The following is a 20,279-nucleotide window of genomic DNA, read 5'->3' as shown; positions in this document are numbered from 1 at the left end:
GGGCAGCCTTGTCGTGTACCTTTTTCAATTTTAAACTCTTCTGTAACCACATTGTTAACTATCAGTTTAGCCTTTTGTTCTGAATATATTGCCTCAATCCCGTTCTCAAACCCCCGTCCCACTCCCATTTCTTTTAAATTCCCCTTCATAAATTTCCAAGAAATGTTGTCAAAGGCTTTCTCCGCGTCTATAAAAATTAAAACTGCTTTAGTGTTTATGTTTGTTTGTAAAAGTTCCAATATGTCTATGATGTTCCTTGTGTTAGTAAACATATGTCTGCCCGGGAGAAAGCCTGCCTGGTCTTTATGGATTATCTCACTTAAAACTTTCTTAAATCTTCGTGCCAAAACATCTGCAAATATTTTGTAATCCACATTTAAAAGGGAGATGGGACGGTAATTCTTGAGTTGTGTCTTTTCAGTTTCTGACTTTGGAATCAATGTGATAAATGCTTCTTTCCACGATTCAGGCGCCTTCTTCCCCTCCATTATTTCATTACTGACCTCCAACAAAGGTTGTATCAAATAATCCTTCAATGTCTTATAGTAGTTAGAGGTCAGTCCATCTGGCCCTGGTGATTTGCCCTGTTTCAGACTCAGGATGGCCTGTTCAATCTCTTGTCGTGTTATTTTGCCATTTAAAATTGTTCTATTTTCTTCTGACAGCTTTGCTAATCCATTTCTCTCCAAAAATTGTGTAATCTCTATTTCATCTTGTGGCCCTTGAGTATATAACTTTTTAAAATACCTCTGGAAGCACTTTCTAATCTCTCCCGGGTTCTGGATGTTCCTTCCTTCAACCTCTAAGTTTGTTACTGTATTTAATCTTTGTCTCCTTTTCAACTGCCAAGCTAGCAGTTTCCCACATTTATTTGCCGATTCAAAAGTTTTTTGTTTCATTGTTTTAATCTTCCATTCTATTTCCTGATTTATCAGCTTGGAATATTGCGCCTGATAAAGTTTGATTTCTCTCAGAATCGGTTGGGACTTCGGGTTAGATCTTAACTTCTTCTCCAACTCTTTGATACTTTCCAGAATTTTATCTTTCTTTTCATTTTGCAGTCTTTTCTTTAAGGAATTCTGTTGAATCAAGAACCCTCTCATCACAGCTTTACTTGCATCCCAGATAGTTCTTTTTTCCACCGTAGTGTTCAAATTAATCTCAAAATAGTCCTTTAAGGTTTTTTGGGCCTTCTTTACAATTCTTTGATCTCTAAACAGGCCATCATTCATCTTCCATCTAAAGGAGCCGATTGGGATCAATGTCATATCCATTCTCAAGGCGTTATGGTCGGAGCATGTTTTGGGGCAGATTTCCACCTTCCTCACCTTAGGTGCCAGACTTCTAGTTATCCATATTTGGTCGATTCGTGTCCAAGTCAATTGAGCTTCAGAAAAGAATGTTCCTTCTCTTCCCAGGGGGTTTCTAACTCTCCAGATGTCAACCCAGTCCATATTGTCAGTCATTTCAAAAAAGGTCTTAGGTAGTCTTCCCTCTTTAGTAATGTTCTGGTTCTGTGACTTATCCATATTTGTTGATACGACCCCGTTCATGTCCCCCATCATGATGACGTTGTTGTAATCCAGATAATCCAGCATGATCTCGTGCAACTTCTTATAAAAATCCGATTTTCCTTCATTTGGAGCATAAATTCCTAATATCAAAATTTTTTCTCCTTGATACTGTACTTCTATTGCGAGGATTCTTCCACTTTCATCTTTAAAGAGAAATTTTGGTGAAAGGCTCTCTTTTGCATAGATCACTACACCTCTCTTTTTAACTGTATCCGATGATATAAATTCTTGACCAAGCCTTTTATTTATTAACACCTTTCTATGGAGCCTAATCACATGTGTTTCTTGTAAGCATATAATGTCCAATTGTTCCTTTTTTAAAATATGAAAAATTTTAGACCTTTTTTCGGGACTGTTACAGCCATTTATGTTCCAACTCAAAAGCTGCAGAGACATCCTGGATAGGTCTGGTTATTCTTTCTGGGGTGGTACCTTGTTCTCCGGTCCTTGAGGATCCGAGGGGGCGGGCTCCCCTGGAAGTTCTGGCGCTGGCAATCCAAGTCCTTTGTGGAGGTCTTCTCCGTGTGCTCCCAAAAACTTGTCTCTATCTTCCACTGTTTTGATTTTGATCTTTCTCCCTCTGTAGGTAAAGGATAATCCTTGTGGAAACTCCCACCTGAAGATAATTGCGTTGCTTCTCAACAGTCTTGCCAATTCCGTGTAGTTAGATCTAAGGTCCAGCAACTGCTTAGGAATATCCTTGTAGATTTCAATTCTCTTGCCCAAAATGTCTAGTGACTTTTCGTAGTGCAGGCCCAAAATCTTGTCCCTTTCCTCCTTTGATCTCAGTATTATCAAACAATCTCTGGGCTTCTCTGTCCTTCTGACTCTGCCAAGCCTGAAAGCAGATACAATTTTAAAGTCTTTTTCCTCTAACTTCCAAAACTTGGCAAATTCCTTAGTTAGAAATTCAATAAAATTATCTTCTTCCACCTCTGGTATTGACCGTATCCTCAAGTTGGTCTCCCTGTTTCGCAATTCTGTCATCAAAAAGTAAATCTGATGTTCTCCAACTTGTTTGCTGAGTGGTCTTACTTCTTTCTCAAGTTCTTCCAATCTTTGACTAGTATCTTCAGCCAGTTTACGATTTTCACCTACAGCCTCCTTTAATTCTCCAATAGACTGGGCATTCTGTGCAACTTGTCCAGTCAGCTTATTCAAGCTTTCTGTGTTCTGTTCAATTTTAGCTGTATGCAAATCAGCCTTCTTGTCCAGAGCCTCCAGTTTCTCCAAAATTTTCTCCAAGACAGAGCTACTAGTCCCTGAAGCCATATCTCCCAGGTGCAGCTCCTCTGTCTCACCCTCCCCTGCCTGTATTAGGGAGGCCGCCTCTATGTCTGGAGGCAAAGTGGAAGGCAAGGCCGGCACAGAAGATCTACGCTGTGAGGCTGCAGATAAAGTTAGAGTTGTTTGTTTAGTCCTTCCTCTTCTCCTTGCGCCACTCATTCCAAAGTTATCTGTAATCCAAGGTCAATCCAAGTTGTTCCCATGAGAAAGCAGAGTCCCAGATGCAATAGTCAAACAGAGGCCGGGAAAGGGAAAGTAAAACAAAGTCACTGCTGTAAGTCCAAAATCCTCTAGAGGGAGCTTAATACGTCTTCAGGGAAAAGATCAAATCCAAGTTAAACTTATAAATTTAAATCCATGTCTATCGCCTCCACAATGTATTATTTTTAGCAGAGTAAAACTTAAAGCAAAACAGTGTTTCTTACAGTGCCTTGACTGCAACAGTTTCAAAGTATCCAGTTCCAACTCAGAATTTTTCAAAACCTGAATTCAATGTATCCAAAGTTGCAAACTGGTGCTCATCCAGGCAGCTCCAGCACCAGAGATTCTTATTTATTTTATAATCCACTGGTACCACAGAAGAAGGATATCAGTGCACCCCGAATATGACCAGCAAAAGTCAATAGCTCAAAGTCTTTCACTCAGAAAACTGCTTTAACAGGGTGCCAGCATTTAGTTAACGCATAACTTTTTGTCTCCACTCCTCCTGCTCTTTGCTTAAAGTTCAGTATAGCGGGAGATGGGCTTCCTGCTTATCCTCACTCCGTTTTCAGCCAGATTTCAACTTTTTAAAAAAGTTTTAAAAGTTTCATAAAGTTCTCAAAAAGTTTCAGAAAGTTGACAAAAATTTCAGAAAGTTTTCAATGTCCAAATTTACTCACGGGTTGTAGTTTCCAAAGTTCAGAAAAGTTGCAGGAAGAAAGGACAGCGCTGACCGGCAACAGCAATGCGGCTTCACTTCGCTGTTTGCGCAACGACCCACAGCGCCGCTACCCCCTCCGCGATCCGGAGCCCCTTACGGGGTCCCTTCAACGTTTTGGGGGCTGCTTCTGGCGCCCGCCGGGTCCCGAGACCACAGGCTTCTGCCACCTGTGGTTTTTCTGAATGGGTCTCCGCTTCGCCGTAGCGGACGACCCGTTTACAGCGGAGCTCCCTTCTCCTTACTCGGAGAAGGCAGCCATTACCGGTCGCGCCGCCTCCGGAAGTCCCTAATTTTGTGTTCTGCCACATACCCCATGGCAGCCATTTTGTGACAGGTGCCTCCAGCACTTTCAATATGTGCCCACTGGTCCAAAAAGGTTCGCCATGCCTGAAACAGAGGAATGTCCTCTATAGAGCAGAACACAAGGCAATCCTAACTGATAGGCCTAGACCCAGACGCTTGGATAGGGGTCATCCTAGTGGCATAGGATGGGGGGCACACGGGTGGTTGCCCCGGGCACAAAATTGTTAGGGGGTGCAAAATTTCAGCACCCAGTGCTGCCTCAACACAGCTGCATGCTTCCATCAATGGGCTCCGTTGAATATGGCTTCTCCATGTGAACCAGGAAGTGGCCTCTCCAGACAATGGAATGTATCTTTTTTTCCTTATCTCTGTGGCTGCAATCTCCTGGGTGATGCAGATGCCAGTAGGCAGTTGAATGTGCATGCATACTCTGTCCCGGGCACTGGCAACCCATGCTATGTCACTGGGTCATCCCCACTCCTGTTACCAGAAATCCACCGACTGGGAAAGGAACGGCACTTGAGCGCAATCGCCACACATGGTGGTAATTGCCTAATTTGCAGTCATGCCATGTGCCCCCCCTATTTAATTATAGGCATGAAGTGGGAACAAGGAGCATGGGGAAGAGAGAGTTGACCCTTCCATTCACTTTGATCACAGCAAAAACCATCCTCCATGCGGCTGTTAGGCTTGGGGAGAGGCCCCATTGGCTCCTTTTGCTGCAATCATGGGGGTGCAGGGAGGGTCAAACCTGTCTTCTCTTTGTGCTGCATCCCCCCCCCCAAAGACTCTCCATGTCTGTAATTAAATAAAGAGGGGAAATGTGAAGATTGCAAAAGTGAAATAATTAGCATTATGTGCAGCTGAGTTCTCTATAAGCAGAGGCATGCTTTGTGCATAGAAGCTTCCAATTTAACCCCCTGGCATCTTCAGTGAAGAAGATCATGTAGCAAATGATGGGAGAGAGGAACTCAGCCTGAGATCCTGGAGAGCTGGCCCCCATCAGAGTAGACAATAATGGGCTGGTTCGATGGGAAAACAGTCTGGCTTGATTTATTGCAGCTTCCTATGTACCAGAAGTGTTGGGACTTTATACGTGCAGAGCTTGTGTTCTGCCAGTGAGCTACGATTCTTCTTCAAAGCAGTACAAAGGTGCCTGCCAATAGATAGCTCTGCTGGCAGTGAGTCAATACAGTGGTACCTCTGGTTACATACTTAATTCGTTCCGGAGGTTAAGAACTTTGCTTCAGGACGAGAACAGAAATTGCATGGACGGGGCAGGGCAGCAGCAGGAGGCCCCATGAGCTAAAGTGGTGCTTCAGGTTAAGAACAGTTTCAGGTTAAGAACGGACCTCTGGAACGGATTAAGTTCTTAACCCGAGGTACCACTGTATTTGCATGCCCTTCTACAAGTCAGGCATGGAATGGAAGAACAGTGTTGGTGAACCAGCCCAAATTTCCACGAAAGGCTGTGTTTTCATATTCAGGCTCCGTTTATTTGTTTATAAGCGGAAGTAATAATAAAAAAGGAAAATGATTAAATGAATCAAACGTTTAAATGAATCAAATGCAAAAGCAAAACATGGAAATGACAGTGGATCGTGAGGCGGCTCAGCCTGACCCCTCCCTCCCACAGATTGCCTGGCTAGTAGTGCTCCCCACTGGGCTCTGAGATGTTCCCAGTGGGCCAACTGCAGATCTGCACATTCAGCTGGCGGAAGGGGGAAGTTGGCTCCAACGGAATGACACCTGCGTCATTGACTCAGCCAAGAGAGCTGAGCAGAGGGATGCCTCCTCTCAGTCAACCCCCTGCCAGAGTGGAAGTTGGACTGTTCTGCCCATCTCTGCTAGGTTCTCTGGCTTCCAGATTACACCTGTGTGGTGTAATCAGCCAGTGTGGTGTAGTGGTTAAGAGCAGTGGACTCGTAATCTGGTGAACTGGGTTCGCTTCCCTGCTCCTCCACATGCAGCTGCTGGGTGACCTTGGGCCAGTCACACTTCTCAGAAGTCTCTCAGCCCCACTCACCTCACAGAGTGTTTGTTGCTGGGGAGGAAGGGAAAGGAGAATGTTGGCCGCTTTGAGACTCCTTTGAGTAGTGATAAAGCGGGATATCAAATCCAAACTCCTCCACCAACTGGGTTCCTGGGATAAGGAAGCAATGGCTGAGTTCTGGAAAACTTGACGCTTGCCTTTTTGGTCCCATTAAAGCAATGGCACCACTGTGGGTTTTGGATTCTTCGGCCGCCCCTTTTTATGACCTAGCGTAGCTTCCATTGCATCCTATAAAGCAGTTGGTCTTTAACTTCGCATCCTTAGCTTCCCAAGTACTTCAGTGCCCAATCTGATTGGTCTCAAGGGAAGGCGAGGCGTGCTGGAAGAAGTGGGATATAGCGTCGCTAAGCAACAACGCGCCATGTGGCTTCCGCCAACATGTTTTATTCCACAATCCCTTCCTTCTGTAGCCGCATCCTTTCCCTAGCAACATCTGAACACATATAGAATATCAATTGGAACAATCAGCTTTTGGGGAACATTACAAATAAACCAGGAGGTACTAGCAGCAATTACTTTCCGGTCTGGTTTTAGAGTCTTTTCATGCATACAGAGTTGCATTCTCAAGATCATTTAACACAGATTAGGTAAATTAGGTAATAATCTCAAGGTAAATTTTTCCAGGTTAGCTTATCTGTGATACCAAGGATTCCAGTGGGGCTTGATTTTGTATGTAGCATACTCATGCATAAGGGATGGGGGATAAATTTTATTTAGTTTGCATTTAAAAGGCGCAATTTACCTAATTTGCAATTTCTGAAGCAGCGAGCAAACCGCAACACAGCCATTCTTTGAAAGGATGGCCATTGAACCACTTCCAGATTCTCTGACCCAAGGAATAAGTACAAAAATGCATATATTGGGATAAATTGTGCATAAGAATGCATATGGAGTACATATATAAAAAATGAAACAGGAGGTATATTAGAGGAAATTGCTTTGCAAAAAAACGTGTATATTCAGCAAATTTGCATATAAAATTCTGAAAATTGTGAGAAATTTGTGCTAAAAGGGTAGAAGGAAAATGGAGATAATACAACAAAAGATCAAACTTTTGCATTTGAAACTCCCTGGGGAAGGACCTAAGACATTAAAACTTCCTCACCACTGCTAAAACAGCTTTTTTATGGAGCCTCATCCAGGATTAAGGGATTGGGAGGTATTAGGGCCAATGGGATGGCTGTAGTGTTCAAGAGCTTCAGCAGAAATCTTTTCTGGCCCTACCTGGAGATGCCCAGGGATTGAACCTGGGACCTTGTAATACTTTCCATGGATGCAGTGGGAGGGTTCACTGCTGAGACCGATCAGTGGGAAACTGAAATATACTCGGAGTCGAGTGTGGATTTCATGCTCTTTATTCAGCTCATAGTAGTGAGGAGTGAAAGTTCCCCAAAAATATCTGCTTTATATACATTGTTTACACAATGGGTGATTGGCTAATTCTGGGATTCTTCTGTAGGCCAATCAGGTTGCAGATTCACTTCCACCTGGAGCTGGATTGGGTGGCTCCTGCGGACCAATCATACTGCTGCATTGTTCTAGAACCAATCAGACTGCTGGACCCTATTGTTCTAGGACCAATCAGATTGCTGCATTCTGAATCCTATTGTTCTAGGACCAATCAGACTGCTGCCTTTTGGATCCTATTCAACTCAGTACATAACAGAAATGTTAATGTGGATTTGTAAAAATGTTACAACTGCATGAACTTGCATGTGGGTGTGAGTGTCACTCAGTCACACACACTTGCATACACACAAACACACACCCCTTCCCTGTCACTCTCCCCTGAGCTCAGCTGCAGCTAACAGCCGGGAAAATATATATTACCGTAGTTTGTGGGAAATGTGCTAAGCTAAAGAGCTGTATCGTTCACATCTGGAAAGCACCTGCACAATTAACTTTCCCTCATAATTTTATGCTTCTTTCTGATTTAATTATTGCTAAATTAGGTTGTGGATTTATTTTTATTTCTTTGGTGTGGCAAAACAGAAGATGCAGGTTCACCCAGCTGCCTGCAGGAAACTTTAATGATCCCTTCTAGGAATATTCCAATTACAGGCTTGAACGTGCAAACATTACTCGAGGGAAAGTGCTAAGTTTCCTTCAGCTGGTAAAACTACACGAAAGAAGAAAAAGCTAAAAAGGAGTATCGGGACGAAACCTCTGCAAGGAATGATGCAAAGGATATTGTTTTCTGGTTGTTTTCTGTATTATTATTATTATTCCAGTGAAGGAGGAAGAGAACACAACAATGGCTTGGATCAACAGATAAATAAAACTTAAGCTGATGAATTTGCACAGGGGCTGTGAGTTAAGGGCACACTGGTTCCATTTTGAAGCTGTGGTGTTACAGTGGTACCTCGGGTTAAGAACTTAATTCGTTCTGGAGGTCCGTTCTTAACCTGAAACTGTTCTTAACCTGAGATACCACTTTAGCTAATGAGGCCTCCTGCTGCCGCTGCATGATTTCTGTTCTCACCCTGAGGTAAAGTTCTTAACCCGAGGTAATATTTCTGGGTTAGCGGAGTCTGTAACCTGAAGCGTCTGTAACCCGAGGTACCACTGTATTAGGATTGGGAGAATCTGTCTATATTGGTTTATTTCAGTTTCTCATTTTTCCAGTTTCAATTCTCCACATTTCCATGTCATAGAATCATAGAATCATAGAACTGTATAGTCAGAAGGGGAACCAAGGGTCATCTAGTCCAACCCCCTGCAGTGCAGTTATCTCTGCTAAAGCATCCACGGCCATCCAACCTCTGCTTAAAACCCCCCAAGGAAGGAGAGTCAACAACCTCCCAAGGGAGACCGTTCCACTGTTGAACAGCTCTTACTGTCAGAAAGTTTTTCCTGATGTTTAGTCAGAATCTCCTTTCTGATTTTATTTTATTTTAGAAAGTCGTCAATCCACCAGTATCTTAGTGAACTTTGCTCCTAATATTTTTGTAGGCAATTGTCCCTAATGTACACAGGGTTGCAAAGCAATTCACTCTAATATCATGCATTTTGGGGTGTTATTCTCACTAATATATGCCCTATATACAGACCCTGCACTAGTATATGTATTTAATGTACAATTTATGTGGCTGGAAAACTGCATAGCAACATGGGGAGGAATGTGGATTTTGGAGAAAGATTGTGTTTTGGTTTGGTTTGGAAAGAGCAGATTAGCCTTTAAATATCAGCTGAATCAAATTTCTCCCATATCCTGAGATTCTATATTTAGTGACAGTAATAAATAAATGCTTAATTATGTCCTTTTGGGTTCAATGTATTATAAGAAGAACTAAGACTGCAATCTAATAGTGAACGGAAAATATTTTTGAAAAAAATGTAAGTTACCTTATACTTCCTTAAAAACCTTGTTAGTGACTCTTCTGAGATGCTTATATTATACCAAAAGATTTAAATTTGAACAATTGATTTAAAAATATGATTTAATAACTACAGGTGCTTAAGTTTGTGATTTCCTGTCCCAACTAAAGAAAAATGGCAACTTAAACTGATAGAATATGCGCAACTTGTGGACCTAACACATAAAATAAAAGAACAAGAAGAACATACGTTTAAAGAAGATTAGAAAACGGTTATTGAATATATGGAGGGAAATCGTGTTTATTTGAAAATGTGGGCAGCATTAAGATAAATTCAACAGTGTAAATAAGTTTTGATGGGTGTAATAATGCAATACCAAATGGTTTAGTTTATACAAAATATGCAGGGATTTATGTTATGCAAAATGAACCATGGAAAGAGAAGAAGGGAAGTCACTGATATTTTAAGGTTATTTAAATGAATATTCTAAAAAGTAAAACAGAAAATTCAATAGAAAATTATGGGGGTGGGGTGGGGGAATTAAAATAGCGATTTCCAGGGCAGTAACTGTGTTAGTCTGCCGCAGCAAAAATAACAGAGTGCCTTGCACACCTTAAAGCCTGGACCTTAGTGGTGGCAGCCTCTTTCCCTCCTGTCTCCAGCAGCTGCTATAAGTTGCTCCATGGCAGCTGTAATAAATGAAAATCTGTCCTTATTCCCTTATGGAGGACACAAGAGCCCTTATGGAGTCCTTTGTAGGTTCTCCATCGCTCAGCGAAAAGAACAGAAGCCAACCAGAGAATATTGAGAAGCAAAGCAGCTCATAAGCCTGATCTTTATTAAACTGTTGCAACAGGGTGCTCCCCCACACGCAGGAGAAAGGAGGAGGACCCCGAGCCATGCATGCAAGCCCTTACATAGACATTTTAAATTACCCGCCCTAGAGTCCAAGACCACCCCCAGAAACATCATACATACATCATAAAAGGGGTGTAGCTGAAGACCACCCCCGAGATACATCATACCTACATCACAGAAAGGGCGGTCTACAGCAGAAATCTGAGTGCGTTGTTTATCTCCTGTCATTGTTTATCTCCTGTCTGGCAGGTTACCTGTTGATGCTTACTTGATTGGATACCCTGGGGAGCCTGGCCAGTCTTTTGTAGTGACAAATACTTATTTCCTGAGCCAGGTCACAGGCTCACCCTATTCATAGACAGATATACCCTTAAGACAGATTTTGTGAATGAAAAGACAATGAGAAGGCTTTTCCATTTTCCTTTGACCTTGCAGAGAAAACATTTGGTCAAAATGGCTCCAGGACTGCCCTCCTGTGCTGCCTCAGACATGGGGCCCATACATTTATGTATGTGTTTGCCTGGCAAATCCATGAACATTTATTATATAACTATAAGGCCTTAATTTTTTATTTCACAGCGATTGAGAGGCAATGGGGGGTTCCTTTGCAGCTACCACTGCTGCTGTCACTGCCGCTGGGCAAGCGACAGCTCCCCCTCCCCCTAGGTTCAGCGCAGGCAGGAGAAATAGGGACATTCTGGGATCAAATCAGAAACCGGGGTGGCTTTTGCAATTCTGGGACTGTCCCTGGAAAACTGGAACACTTGGAGGGTATGAGACTTTAGTTTAGAAGGTGTTTGCCCCCAGGCTACTCAAAGTCACCAGCTGCCAAGAGTAGGTAGAAAATTAAATCTCGGTTGGCAAGTCAAAGTTCCTCGAGCCCAGCACTGTTTTCAGCTGGTTACAGGAAACACCAAAGTACAGCCTGTGCTTGCCTGCTGGTGTTTATCTCTGAACTGCCCACAACTGCCATTGTGTATCATTTTCTTCCTCAGTTCTCAGAACATAATTACTGAGGCTATTTTGAAAGAGAGATACTGAAGGCAAGGAGGGCTCTTTTGGGGATGGGCCGTCCTTTGCAGAGGAAAGCTTTCATTAGCATCTTCGCTGCGGCCTGCTTTTTGTTTAAATGTTTACTTTTGTCATTTCTTAGGCCTTTGTCAACAAGTCTTTTCTATGACCCAGATCTAAAGTGTGCACCTGCACGCAGCGCAGATCTATGGCGTGACTGGCATTATCCAGAAAAAACTAGTTATTGGATCTCTGGTGTGGCGTTAAAGAGGTGCATCTTAGGCCATTAGCTTACACTTTTTGAATGATTTGTTCGAGAGAGACATGGGAGCCTTCCCTGCTCCCACAGTGCTGTTCCCTGCTGCTGTTTAATTAACTTTGTCGTTTGTCAGTTTTGTGGGTTTTTTTCAGGCTGTGTTTTTAATACTCCTTTGTACTTGTGATACTTTTAATAAATAATAATAAAAACCAGGCTCAGGGCGGCTAACAACAAATTTAAAACACTTAATTGTAAAAGCAGCATAAAATACAGTATAAAAACATGAATAACAATAAAATTCAAAGTACAGAAATCAATTTAGGTGAAATCCATCTAATAAGCATTAGATCGTCACCAGGGCTAGCTGGCTGAATTAGTCCTACTTGGGCTAGCAAGGAGGCCAGGGGAGAATTAGCTGTGGGGTCTCAGAGTGGGTAATCTTCATAAAAGGGGAAGGGGAGGAAAGAGAAGGGAAATAAAAGACCAGGCTGAATTCAAATTAAAGGCCAGGTGGAATAGCTCTGTCTTACAGGCCTGACGGAAGGAGGTTAAATCCTGCAGGGCCCTAGTCTCATGGGACAGAGCATTCCACCAGGTCGGAGCCATCACCGAAAAGGCCCTGGCCCTGGTGGAGGATAGGCTGACTTCCTTAGGGCCCGGGACCTCTAAACTATGGTTATTCAGGGACCTTAAGGTCCTCTGCGGGACATACCAGGAGAGGCGGTCCTGTAAATACAAGGGCCATTTGGTAAAGGGTAGACTACAATTACAGATGAACAAAAGAAGAGTGGAGGATTCCATCTGGCTGAGGTCTCTCTTCCTACCCAACTCTCTTCTCCAGCAGGTCTGGATCTTCTGAATGGCCCAATCTAGAGCAACCCAGGGCTTTCACCATCTGACTTGGCTGAAGCCCAGAGCCCCACCCCCTCCTGCAAATCAACCAAATTCATGTTGGGAGTCAAACCTTGGCTGAATCCAGGGCACAGACTTAGACACCACTCATTGTGGAAGCACACAAGCCCCCAATCAAAATCTCCCTGCATGCAAGGGGCAGGAAAATTATGCGGCTTTAGAGCTGCAGTCACTCTGTGCCAAACCTCCAGTAACTTCATGACAGCTGTGGGTGCAGCACTCAACATGCCTGCACACACATCACAAACAGGGCGCGCACACACACAACCTCCCCTCCTCAGCTGATCTGTGGCCTGGGTTATTAATCTGGAGCTGGAGATAAGGTAAAGGTAAAGGGACCCCTGACCTAATGGTCCAGTTGTGGACAACTCTGGGGTTGCGGTGCTCATCTCGCTTTATTGGCCGAGGGAGCCGGCGTACAGCTTCCGGGTCATGTGGCCAGCATGACTAAGCCACTTCTGGCAAACCAGAGCAGCGCATGGAAATGCCGTTTACCTTCCCGCTGGAGCAGTACCTATTTATCTACTTGCCCTTTGACGTGCTTTCGAACAGCTAGGTTGGCAGGAGCAGGGACCGAGCAATGGGAGCTCACCCCATTGTGGGGATTCGAACCGCCGACCTTCTGATCGGCAAGTCCTAGGCTCTGTGGTTTAACCCACAGCGCCACCCACGTCCCTTTGGATAGTTCTCTCCAAATCTGGGCTCAGACGTGGCCACCCACAGCCTGTCCCCAGGCTGGCTGTCTTGAGTAAACAGGGATGGAGGTTTGTGATCCTGGTTTCCGCAGGCTTAAACCGCTCTCATGCCCAAACCATTTGCACTACAGTCGAGCGATTGCGATCAACTGGCCAACGACAACAACTCTCTCTTCTGACCGCTGAGTTCACAAACTTTTGCTGTGGACCCTCTCCCCCCCCCCCCGGCCCACCCCAACCCTATATTCGCAGGAGAAACCCAACTGCTTCCAAGCGCCGCCGTTTCCTTTCACAAGCCTAATTGCTGGCAACCTAATTGTATATATTATGTTGTCAATGGCGGGTGCTTGGATAAATAAAATAAACACTGTTTCCCTTGCCCCTGACTCATGCTGGAAAGGAGGGACTTTTAACGAATGTAAGCTGGACTAATTGTGCTAATCAAGAGTGACTCATTTGATAAGCCCTGTTAATCTTCCAAAACCAACTCCAAGGGCTGTGTGTAGGGGTGAGCAAAGAATGGTGTTGCATTAATGTTCTGTCTAGAGCTGCCCAGAGAAGAAACAGCCTCTTGACCCTCTGTACTGAAACCAAGCCCTGATGCTCATCTGGTTCCAATTCTGCTATTTGTGCACCTTGTTGTATTTATTATTGGATTCCTGGCTTCTTCTCCTTGCTTTGTATATACCAGGCATTTATGAAAAATCACTGATCCACTTGTTATCATTGGCACCTGGCGCCTTTTAAGATCAGGCGGCGCTGCAGGAATGCTGAGAAAGTGAATGCGATTTTGGAGATACACGCTGGGTAGGATTTGCATGTCATGGTCCAGACCTAATTCCTCCCTCCCTCCCCGCAAGCCCTCCTGGAAAAAAACAAGTTCAATTTATTTATAAGATGCTGTATATTCCTTCTGGACTGAAAATTGATAGCAGAACTGGCTTGGGGAAGATCAACCGCCCTAAAGAATTCAATTACATTCACTTTTTTTCCATCATTCATCTCTGCCTATTAAATGAACTGCTGGTAATAAAATCTTTGACCTCTAGGCCTGGAGGTTGCATTTAGCCAGTAGAGATAGGCTGGTGTGAATAACATTCATCAATGCATATTGGGCCTTCACATCAGTGTTGGGACTATGGCTGAGGGATAAAACATGCACTTTGCAAGCAGAAGGTCCCAGCTTCTAGGATTCTGGTCCCCTTCAACTCTACAATTCTATGGTTCTAGGTGAGTGGTCCAAACAGCAAAAGCTCGCGAGTCAAGCCAAGCAGAAGGCAGATTTGCCCACTTTGAACCTGACCCTTCACCTTAATATTATTCCTGCTCTTCAGAGACACTGAAAAAGTCCACTCCACTTCATTGTGGGGAGGAGTTGTGGTGGACTGCTTGGCCACCCACTCACCTCCGGGGCAGGGGACGAAGTCCTGCGTTGCCCAGGGGATCCTGCCTCGTCAATGACCAGCCAGCCAATCCGCTGACTGGTGGGGGCGTGGCCGGGACCATTTAAGCAGAGGCGCGAGCCGGAGGGCTTCCTCTTGGCTTGCTGCTTCTATCTCCCACCCTCCCTCCCTATTTTGCAGGTTTTCTTCATTGGCCTTGCTATGGACCTCGGTTGGTCACCATTGAGGGGCCTGGTAGGAATTTTTCCACCTAGCAAAATTGGCATGGAGCCATTTGGTTTTTGCCTGCCTCGTAGCAATCGCCACAACTTTGTAAGGTTTTGCGATTCGGCATTGTTTGACCTTATGATGGGGGAGGGGAGGTGTGGCCATCACCTGCCCCTCCAAGCTTAAGGGTATTCCGTTAAAGGAATCCGGGGTGTTTGTGGATCTTGTCTGAAGCCCAGGGCGGGGCTAGGTCATGACACAACCCCATCGGGAACACCTGGGGGAGCTCAAGTTGGTCTGCATCGATGGGGCTCCCCCTTCTGGTGGTCTACCCTTACCAGACTCCCTGCGCAACGGGCAGGAGTCAGATATAGTCAGGTCCATTCAATGCCTAAGCCAATACTGCTCACATTCTGTAATCAATAAAGTTGTGGCCAAAATTTGCCCAATAACATTAACCTAATATTTGCGTCCTGTGTGTTTATTCTTCAACGAGGGGGTGGTTGCGGGGTCTTGACACACAAGAGACCCAAACCCTGAAATCAGTGAGATCTAGGAACCTTATTCCTGAAGATGAGCCTCAACAGCCTGAATTGTCTTCCTTAGACAGGGGGTTAACTTGATTTCATTAGAATCATAGAATTGAAGAGTTTGAAGAGATGCTGAGAATCATCTAGTCCAACCCCCTGCAGTGCAGGAATATGCATCTGTACTATGCAGGAATCGAACCTGCAACCCTGGCGTTATCAGCACCATGCTCTAACCAACGGAGCTACCCATATTGTATCACACCAGGCTCATTCTGCTTGCGAACAAGAATTTGCATTGTGTTCCTTTCAGAATGGAAGTACACGTCCCCTGAGCCTCACGGACAACGATGACTCCGATAGCTTTTGCAAATGAAATCATCTGCATGCACAAAAAGTACGCCATGCCGAGCCATCAAAATGCCAGGGGATAACAATACGGTATTTAAAAGAATGGGCTGTATTCAATATAGATGGTGGTCTTTCTTTTCCTTGCAAGGTATGTGTCAGACAACTGCAGTTGTATGCCAAAATATTCTTCAGTAATTTAAAGATACTGCTCCACCTACTGGAGGAAACAACTCCTAACCCACAATAATACTACAACCAGACGTAACACGGACACTGGCACCAGAGCCTGCAATAAACCCAGATGCCAACTTTGCTGCCACATACACCCGGACAACACCATTACTGGCCCCAACAACATCACACATACCATCTCGGGACTATTTAATTGCTCATCGTCTAACATTGTATATGCCATCAAATGCCAACAGTGTCCCTCAGCTCTCTATATTGGACAAACAGGCCAAACCTTACGCCAAAGAATAAACGGACATAAATCGGACATCAAGAATCACAAGACAGAGAAACCAATAGGAGAACACTTCAATCTCCCAGGACATTCTATACAAGATCTCAAAGTAGCTGTATTACTACAAAGGAATTTCAGAAATAGACTGGAAAGAGAAGCTGCTGAATTGCAACTCATTACCAAACTTAAAACCATGGAGAGACCTGGTCTGAACAAAGACATTGGATTCTTATCTCATTATACATGACAAAGCCATTTTTCACCTTCTCACCCCTTGCTTTTTCCTGTAAGACCTATTGCAGTCGTTAAGAGCCGTCAACAGGCTCATCTCAGCTATCTGCCAACCACCCATTCCCACCACCCTTCTGAGTAATACCCCTCCCCACCTTCTCACTATATAGAAGGATCTGGCAACTTCTGTTTCAGTGTATCTGACGAAGTGTGCATGCACACGAAAGCTCATACCAAGAACTAACTTAGTTGGTCTTTAAGGTGCTACTGGAAAGAAAAAAATTTTTTGTTTGTTTTGACTATGGCAGACCAACACGGCTACCTATCTGTAACTGGAGGAAACACTGTTCACTTTTGCTCTTTGGTGGGCTCCTCTAGACAGCCAATTTACTGAGCATTCATCCAGATTTGATTGCAGAACGTTTTGCTTGCAGAACGTTTAACTCGCTCTATGCGGGGCTGCCCTTGAAACTGTCCCAGAAACTCCAGCGGGTGCAGAATGCTGCAGCGAGGCTCCTCACGGGGTCTCTACCATGGGAGCATATTCACCCAGTGCTCTACCAGCTGCACTGGCTCCCAGTGGAGTATAGGATCAGGTTTAAGGTGCTGGTTTTGACCTTTAAAGCCCTCTGCGGCCTAGGACCCTCGTAAGACAGAGCTATTTCGCCTGGCCTTCAACTTGAATTAGCCTGATCCTCTATTCCCTTTCCCCCTTTCCTCCTCTATGAAGAAACCCTTTCTGGGCCCCCACATTTAAATTCTTCCCTGGTCTCCTTGCTGGCCCTAGTAGGACCAACTTGGCCAGTTAGCCCTGGTGATCATATGATGTCTACTGACTGGAACCCCCCCAAAAAAAATGACCCCTGAATTTTAGAATTTTATTGATATTGATGCTGCATTTTATGTTGTATTTTATGCTGTTTTATAGTCGCATTTTAATCAATGCTTTATATTTGCTGTTAGCCGCCGTGAGCCCGGTTTTTAAACCGGGAAGGGCGGGGTATAAATAAAAATTTATTATTATTATTATTTTGCAGAGGTTTGACGTGAGCATTTGCAACTGATGGCATTTGTAGGTTATATGGCAATGAGCATTCATCCAGAGGCAGCAAAATTTGCAACAGGAAGCGGAAGAATTCAGTGATGGAGAGGGGGCTTGGGCACCCACAAGAGCTGCACAAAACACCTCTGAGGGCTGCATGTGTCCCATGGGTTGCAGTTGCACATGTGTGGGCTGGGGAGTAAGCTCAAATGAAGTCAGTGGGATTTACTTTGGAGCAAACATGCACACTGAGTCATGGCATCTTATTTTAGTCTGCATTAATTTCGTATATTGAGAATGTTGAGCATTTGCCGGGGTGAATATAACAGAAGAGTGCAGAAAAAATAGTCTGCTAAGGCTAGTGGTAGAAAGATTACAGGAACTTTAGGGTTATTACCACTGGAAGACAAAGCTATTCTGAGTACAAAGCTGTATTCTGAGCAGCATCAGTTTACAAAGAAGTTGGTCGGCAGTTACTGATCATTAGCATTTTCCTCCTGCTCTTCAGCCAGAAAAAAAAACCCAGCACAGTGCACATGGAACTGTCTCTTACCTGCCGTCCAGCAATCCTAAAAGACACAGCACAAAAGGAAAAGGGATTGGGAGGGAGAAGGAAAGGAGCAAACTATTTCTACGTCCATGTTAACGACCAACAAGAATGGAAAGATTTCAAGGAGAAGAAAAGTTACACCATGACACATGGCTGCACTATAAATTAGCAGAAAGGCATTGTTGATATATTAGGACAATAGCGATGGCCACCAACTAGGGTGGCTTCAATAGAGGGTTAGTTTAATTTATGGGGAATGTGGCTATCAGTGGCAGAATGCCTATGAATGCCAGTTTCTGGGAATTGCAAGGGCAGAGAGTGCTCTTGTCCTGTCTTTGGGCTTCCCATAGGCATCTGGCTGACTAACGTGAGAACACAGTGCTGGACTAATTTGCCCACTGGCCTGATCCCAGTAACACACTACAGTGGTACCTCAGGTTAAGTACTTAATTCGTTCCGGAGGTCCGTACTTAACCTGAAACTGTTCTTAACCTGAAGCACCACTTTAGCTAATGGGGCCCCCTGCTGCTGCCACACAGCCCGAGCACAATTTCTGTTCTCATCCTGAAGCAAAGTTCTTAACCTGAAGCACTATTTCTGGGTTAGTGGAGTCTGTAACCTGAAGCGTATGTAACCTGAGGTACCATGGTACTTATGTTCTTATGATATTGTCATTTTTGTTTTAGATCCTTTTCCTGCTGGTCCTTAGTATGAAATCCACTGCCTTTTCACAGCTGTAAAATTCAGCAAGCAAGCAAACAAACAAAAGGAACAGTAATGTGGTGGGGAGGAAACCATTTGGTTAAACAACAGTCATTTGCCCCCCTTTTGATTCCATTACAATCCAGTTGTTGATTTTTGGTTTTCGTTTTAATCATCAGCATTCACCTGCTGGCACTGACGTTTCGTTCAAGCATGTGAAAAGCTGAGGAGGCCGATGAACAAAGCAGCCTTAACCCCCCCCCAACCCAATAACAACACCCCCCCCCCCAAAACCACTGCCTTATCAGTCAGCAAAAAAGAACAGGACTCAGGAAACAATCAAAGCTTCCTTTAAAAACTATCGGTTTGGAAACATCAAGGTCAACAAAGGAGGGCATTGGCCGTTTCGCAGCGAGTCCTATCAGCACAACGGCAACACTGTGTGTAGGCCTCTTGTTTTCGGAGCTTTTGAGTTACGATAAACTGTGTTACACGTGGGCTAAACAAACGTTGCCTGACTAGCAGGCCATACACTCTGGAGAACAAAGGGGGCATTGTCTGCCTTGGTCCAGTGCGATGCTTAATCAGAGTGTTTGCATTGTGTTGGCTTGGGTTCAAGCACATATTGTAGCTGAATATCCAAAAAGGAGGGGGGCGGGGAGATTAAAAATAATAGCACTCATTTCTCAATATTATTTTTTTTCTGATAGCGTGCACACACAAAGGAAAATGGGCCGGATATTTCATCCACTAGCAGTGCCGTTGGCTTATTCTTCCCCAAGGGATGTAAAGGGCAACACAACTTCTTGGGGAGGGTCACAGCTCAGTGGTAAAGCATCCATCTTGTATGCAGAAGGTCTCGGGTTCATTCCCTGACATTTCCTGGTAGGGTTGGAAATGTAGCCAATTTGAAAGCCTAGAGAGCCTTTGCCAGTTAGAGTAAGAAATTAAGAACTAGATGGACCAATGGTTTGACTCAGTATATGGCAATTTCCTGTGTCCCCAGCCCTTGCCATTAGTCTCTGTCCCTAGTGTGAGAGTTGTTAGGTAAAGGGACCCCTGACCGTTAGGTCCAGTTGTGACCGACTCTGGGATTGCGGCGCTCATCTCGCTTTATTGGCCAAGGGAGCTGGCATATAGCTTCCAGGTCATGTGGCCAGCATGACTAAGCCACTTCTGGCGAACCAGAGCAGCGCACGGAAATGCCGTTTACCTTTCTGCCAGAGCAGTACCTATTTATCTACTTGCACTTTGACGTGCTTTCGAACTGCTAAATTGGCAGGAGCAGAGACCAAGCAACAGGAGCTCACCCCACTGCGGGGATTCGAACTGCCAACCTTCTGATTGGCAAGCCCTAGGCTCTGTGGTTTAACCCACAGCGCCACCTGTGTCCCTTGTGAGAGTTGTTAGGGGACCCCTATTCCCCTCACAGAGCTACGATTCTCAGGGTTCCCTGAGAGAAGGGATTGGTTGCGAAACCACTCTGAGAGCTGTACCCTCCAACGTTTCTCCGATGAAAATAGGGACGTCCTATTCCATAATAATAATTATTTTATTATTTATACCCCTCCCATCTGACTGGGTTGCCCCAGCTACTCTGGGTGGCTT

At 44.5% G+C, this 20,279-nt stretch overlaps 1 long non-coding RNA gene across 1 annotated transcript; it reads left to right on the top strand.

Annotated features, from left to right (window-relative positions):
• The first annotated feature begins 17,403 nt into the window (after positions 1-17,403).
• On the top strand, positions 17,404-18,925 carry LOC310763104. Its single transcript, XR_014548485.1, has 2 exons — positions 17,404-18,381; positions 18,610-18,925. It is a non-coding gene; the product is annotated as an uncharacterized lncRNA (long non-coding RNA).
• The last annotated feature ends 1,354 nt before the right edge of the window (positions 18,926-20,279 follow it).

Source organism: Podarcis filfolensis (assembly GCF_964270895.1).
Source record: "Podarcis filfolensis genome assembly, chromosome: 5".
Lineage (NCBI taxonomy): Eukaryota > Metazoa > Chordata > Lepidosauria > Squamata > Lacertidae > Podarcis > Podarcis filfolensis.
This window is presented reverse-complemented; position numbering and strand designations above follow the sequence as displayed.